The sequence below is a fragment of the Oncorhynchus masou genome, chromosome 33 (assembly GCF_036934945.1).
Source record: "Oncorhynchus masou masou isolate Uvic2021 chromosome 33, UVic_Omas_1.1, whole genome shotgun sequence".
Lineage (NCBI taxonomy): Eukaryota > Metazoa > Chordata > Actinopteri > Salmoniformes > Salmonidae > Oncorhynchus > Oncorhynchus masou.
The window spans coordinates 7,990,739-7,996,487 of record NC_088244.1 but is presented as its reverse complement, the minus strand read 5'-3'; positions in this window follow the sequence as shown (position 1 = coordinate 7,996,487).

Genomic DNA, 5,749 nt, shown 5'->3' with positions numbered 1-5,749 from the left:
GAGTGGGGAGGGAGAGGGAGGGAGAGTGGGGAGAGAGAGGGAGGGAGGGAGAGAGAGTGGGGAGGGAGAGAGAGTGTGGGGAGAGAGAGGGAGGGAGAGTGGGGAGGGAGAGGGAGGGAGAGAGTGGGGAGGGAGAGTTGGGAGAGAGAGGGGAGAGAGAGTGGGGAGGGAGAGTGGGGAGGGAGAGTGGGGAAAGAGAGGGAGAGTGGGGATAGATTGTGGGGAGGGAGAAGGGGAGAGAGAGTGGGGAGAGAGAGTGGTGAGAGAGAGGGAGGGAGAGTGGGGAGAGAGAGGGAGTGAGAGTGGGGAGGGAGAGTGGGGAGAGAGAGGGAGGGAGAGTGGGGAGGGAGAGAGAGAGTGGGGAGGGAGAGAGAGAGTGGGGAGGGAGGGAGAGTGGGGAGGGAGAGTGGGGAGAGAGAGGGAGAGAGTGGGGAGAGAGTGTGGGGAGGGAGAGAGAGAGAGAGGGGGAGGGAGTGTGGGGAGGGAGAGTGGGGAGGGACAGTGGGGAGGGAGTGAGGGGAGGGAGAGTGGGGAGGGAGTGAGGTGAGGGATAGTGGGGAGAGAGTGGGGAGGGAGAGGGAGAGAGAGTGGGGAGGGAGAGTGGGGAGAGAGAGTGAGGGAGAGTGGGGAGAGAGAGTGGGGAGGGACGAGAGAGAGAGTGGGGAGGGAGTGAGGGTAGGGAGAGTGTGGAGGTAGAGTGGGGAGGGAGAGGGAGAGAGAGTGGGGAGGGAGAGTGGGGAGAGAGAGAGAGAGAGAGAGAGAGAGAGAGAGAGAGTGTGGAGGGAGAGTGGGGAGGGAGAGAGCGGAGGGAGAGTGGGGAGGGAGTGAGGGGAGGGAGAGTGGGGAGGGAGAGAGAGAGAGTGGGGAGGGAGAGTGGGGAGGGAGAGTGGGGAGGGAGTGGGTGGAGGTAGAGTGGCGAGGGAGTGAGGGGAGGGAGTGAGGGGAGGGAGAGTGGGGAGGGAGAGTGAGAGAGAGTGGGGAGGGAGAGGGAGGGAGAGAGGGGAGAGAGAGTGGGGAGGGAGAGGGAGGGAGAGAGGGGAGAGAGAGTGGGGAGGGAGAGTGAGAGAGAGTGAGGGAGGGAGAGTGGGGAGGGGGAGAGTGTGGGGAGGGAGAGTGGGGAGGGAGAGAGAGGGGGAGAGTGGGGAGAGAGAGTGGGGAGGGAGAGTGGGGAGGGAGAGTGGGGAGGGAGAGAGAGAGTGGGGAGGGAGAGTGGGGAGGGAGAGTGGGGAGGGAGAGTGGGGAGAGGGAGTTTGGAGGGAGAGTGGGGAGAGAGAGTGGGGAGGGAGAGTGGGGAGAGGGAGTTTGGAGGGAGAGTGGGGAGAGAGGGAGAGTGGGGAGGTGATGGTGATGAACGTGGTCAAACATCAGTAGTGAGGCTTGGAGCGCTATGTTGTTGCTTTTTCCTTAACACAAACACACACACACACACACCCAACTAACACTCTGCGATACTCTACCCCAACACGCGTCACCCCCCATTTCAATATGAATATGTTCTATGGCACTTTGTACCTCCTCTCTCCACTGTCCCCCTGCCAATAACAGGATGTGCAGTAAAGGGCGGTGCGTTGTCATGTTCTACGACGGTGTGTTGCAGAGTCTGGGTGATCGCTCAATCTGCTATTGCAGAGGGGGAACAGGGGGACTGGGGGGTCTCTTCATGAGTTGCATGGTTGTACAGGAGTGGTTCCGTGGTGAAAACGATATGAGAGCGGTCAGGATGGTGGATCAGTCTAGGATCGTACAGGAGCTGTTCCCATGTTGGAGCTTCTGGTCTGTGTTTAGAAAAAAGGCCAAAAGCCGAAGTGTGTTGGATTTACTTGTTACGGTAAATACGCTTTTTAATTTACTTGCATTGTACTCTAAGAGTTGCTGAATCAAATCCAAACTAATCTTATTGGTCACATACACATATTGAGCAGATGTTATTGCGGGTGTAGCAAAATGCTTGTGTTTCTAGCTCCAGGGCAGTAATATGTGACAACTCACAACAATGTACAAGAATCTAAAATTAAAAGAAAGTAAATAAGAAATATAGTTTTTTTTAAACATTCTGCGCTAATAATATGAGATATTAAAAATAAAAAAGTATTGCAAAGTTGTGACCGTGTCTACCAGTGCCATCTAATACTATACTCTTCTCTTTACTTCAGTTTGCTCCTCAAATCACCTCGGAGAGCCAGGTAGATGCAGTGAGATTCACCTTGGTTGGAAAGCCAGGTAGATGCAGTGATCATCACATTGGTTGGAGAGCCAGGTAGATGCAGTGATCTTCACCTTGGTTAGAGAGCCAGGTAGATGCAGTGATCTTCACCTTGGTTAGAGAGCCAGGTCGATGCAGTGATCTTCTCCTTGGTTAGAGAGCCAAGTCGATGCAGTGATCTTCTCCTTGGTTAGAGAGCCAGGTCGATGCAGTGATCTTCTCCTTGGTTAGAGAGCCAGGTAGATGCAGTGATCTTCTCCTTGGTTGGAGAGCCAGGTAGATGCAGTGATTTTCACCTTTGTTAAAGAGCCAGGTAGATGCAGTGATTTTTACCTTGGTTAAAGAGCCAGGTGAGGCAGTGATCCTTTCCCTTTGCACTGTGTTTGATGATTGCCTGTTTTAATTCTAATGTGTTACAGGTGTATTGTAAGTACAGGTAACTGCCTGCCTGCCTGCCTGCCTGCCTGCCTGCCTGCCTGCCTGCCTGCCTGCCTGCCTGCCTGCCTGCCTGCCTGCCTGTCTGTCTGTCTGTCTGTCTGTCTGTCTGTCCTGTCACCATGCCCGAGACAGCATTTTCCATCACCATCAACAAAACACTCCAATATACAGTGGGGCAAAAAAGTATTTAGTCAGCCACCAATTGTGCAAGTTCCCTCACTTAAAAAGATGAGAGAGGCCTGTAATTTTCATCATAGGTACACTTCAACTATGACAGACAAAATGAGAAAAAAAATCCAGAAAATCACATTGTAGGATTTTTAATGAATTTATTTGCAAATTATTGTGGAAAATAAGTATTTGGTCACCTACAAACAAGCACGATTTCTGGCTCCCACAGACCTGTAACTTCTCCTTTAAGAGGTTCCTCTGTCCTCCACTCGTTACCTGTATTAATGGCACCTGTTTGAACTTGTTTAAGTGGGAGAACTTGCACAATTGGTGGCTGACTAAATACTTTTTTTCCCCACTGTGTGTATATATATATATATATATGTAATCTTTATTTAACTCTTATTTACAATGACGGCGTACCGGGGAACAGTGGGTTAACTGCCTTGTTCAGGGGAACAGTGGGTTAACTGCCTTGTTCAGGGGAACAGTGGGTTAACTGCCTCGTTCAGGGTAACAGTGGGTTAACTGCCTTGTTCAGGGGAACAGTGGGTTAACTGCCTTGTTCAGGGGAACAGTGGGTTAACTGCCTTGTTCAGGGGAACAGTGGGTTAACTGCCTTGTTCAGGGGAACAGTGGGTTAACTGCCTTGTTCAGGGGAACAGTGGGTAAACTGCCTTGTTCAGGGGAACAGAGGGTTAACTGCCTTGTTCAGGGGAACAGTGGGTTAACTGCCTTGTTCAGGGGAACAGTGGGTTAACTGCCTTGTTCAGGGGAACAGTGAGTTAACTGCCTTGTTCAGGGGAACAGTGGGTTAACTGCCTTGTTCAGGGGAACAGTGAGTTAACTGCCTTGCTCAGGAGAAATAGAGTTCCAGAATCTGCATTGAAGCTGTTCTGCCTTGTGGTGGCCTAACGCCCTCTTAACGTTAAGACACGTTAAGCTGTTGTTTCCTTTCTGTTGGCAGTTCCGTGTAGGTGTACACGTAAAGGGTTCTCCTCGGGGAACCGACAGAATAACCCTTTTTTAGCACCTTACTTTCTAGGAGGATAGTGACATCTGTTGGTATTCTTACTTCATTCCGTTTTTTTTGTCTTTATCAATTGTTTACATCACCTAACAGAACCTTATCAATGCCCTGCCCTCTGTGACATTGGATTTGAATTATTCCATTGATTGTTTGTGCTGCATGTGTGTTTCCTGTTTGAGGATTTGGCTTCACAATAACAAACATTAACTTTTTTACATCTCGTATAGTTGTGTGAATCCCCCTTCAACTAACCTTACCCAAAATATGAACAAGTGACAATGAATACATCCACCATTTACTCAGACTGTGTCAGCTTAGTGCCTGTCCCCCTGAAAAAAATGTTTCATTTGGTTAACATAATCCTAAAGGCGTAGCCTAACATCTCTCACAGGGACGAAGGCAAATTGAGCTTTCAGCAGGGGGGTGATAAGGAATTGCAGGCACATTAAAACATATGTCACACACACCTCCAAAGGCCCAGAGATATATAGAGAGAGACACAGAGGAGAGGTGATGGAGAGGAGATGAGGGGAGAGTGGGGAGGGGAGAAAAGAGAGGGAGGAGATGGAGCAGAAAGATGATGGGAGGATGGGAAAGGAGGGGAGAGGAGGAGAAGAGATGAGGAGGGGAGTTGAAAAGAGAGGAGGGGAGGGGAGGGGCGAGGAGGAGTAGAAATGGAGACGGGACAGGAGGAGAGGACAGGACAGGAGAGTAGAGGAGATGTAGAGAAGGAGAGGAGGAGAGGAAAGGACAGGAGAGTAGAGGAGATGTAGAGAAGGAGAGGAGGAGAGGAAAGGACAGGAGAGTAGAGGAGATGTAGAGAAGGAGAGGAGGAGAGGAAAGGACAGGAGGGTAGGGGAGATGTAGAGAAGGAGAGGAGGAGAGGAAAGGACAGGAGGGTAGGGGAGATGTAGAGAAGGGGAGGAGGAGAGGAGGAGAGGAAAGGACAGGAGGGTAGGGGAGATGTAGAGAAGGAGAGGAGGAGAGGAAGAGAGGAAAGGACAGGAGAGTAGAGGAGATGTAGAGAAGGAGAGGAGGAGAGGAGAGGGCATGAGAGTAGAGGAGATGTAGAGAAGGAGAGGAGGAGAGGAAAGGACAGGAGGGTAGGGGAGATGTAGAGAAGGAGAGGAGGAGAGGACAGGACAGGAGGGTAGAGGAGATGTAGAGATGGAGAGGAGGAGAGGACAGGACAGGAGGGTAGGGGAGATGTAGAGAAGGAGAGGAGGCGAGGAAAGGACAGGAGGGTAGGGGAGATGTAGAGAAGGAGAGGAGGAGAGGACAGGACAGGAGGGTAGAGGAGATGTAGAGATGGAGAGGAAGAGAGGACAGGACAGTACAGGAGAGTAGAGGAGATGTAGAGAAGGAGAGGAGGAGAGGACTGGAGAGTAGAGGAGATGTAGAGAAGGAGAGGAGGAGAGGACAGGACAGGAGGGTCGGGGAGATGTAGAGAAGGTGAGAAGGAGAGGAGGAGAGGAGAGAACAGGAGGGTAGGGGAGATGTAGAGAAGGAGAGGAGGAGAAGAAATGACAGGAGGGTAGGGGAGATGTAGAGAAGGAGAGGAGGAGAGGAAAGGACAGGAGGGTAGGGGAGATGTAGAGAAGGAGAGGAGGAGAGGAGAGGAAAGGACAGGAAGGTAGGGGAGATGTAGAGAAGGAGAGGAGGAGGAAAGGACAGGAGGGTAGGGGAGATGTAGAGAAGGAGAGGAGGAGAGGAGAGGAGAGGAAAGGACAGGAGTGTAGGGGAGATGTAGAGAAGGAGAGGAGGAGAGGAGAGAACAGGAGGGTAGGGGAGATGTAGAGAAGGAGAGGAGGGGAGGAAATGACAGGAGGGTAGGGGAGATGTAGAGAAGGAGAGGAGGAGAGGAAAGGACAGGAGGGTAGGGGAGATGTAGAGAAGGAGAGGAGGAG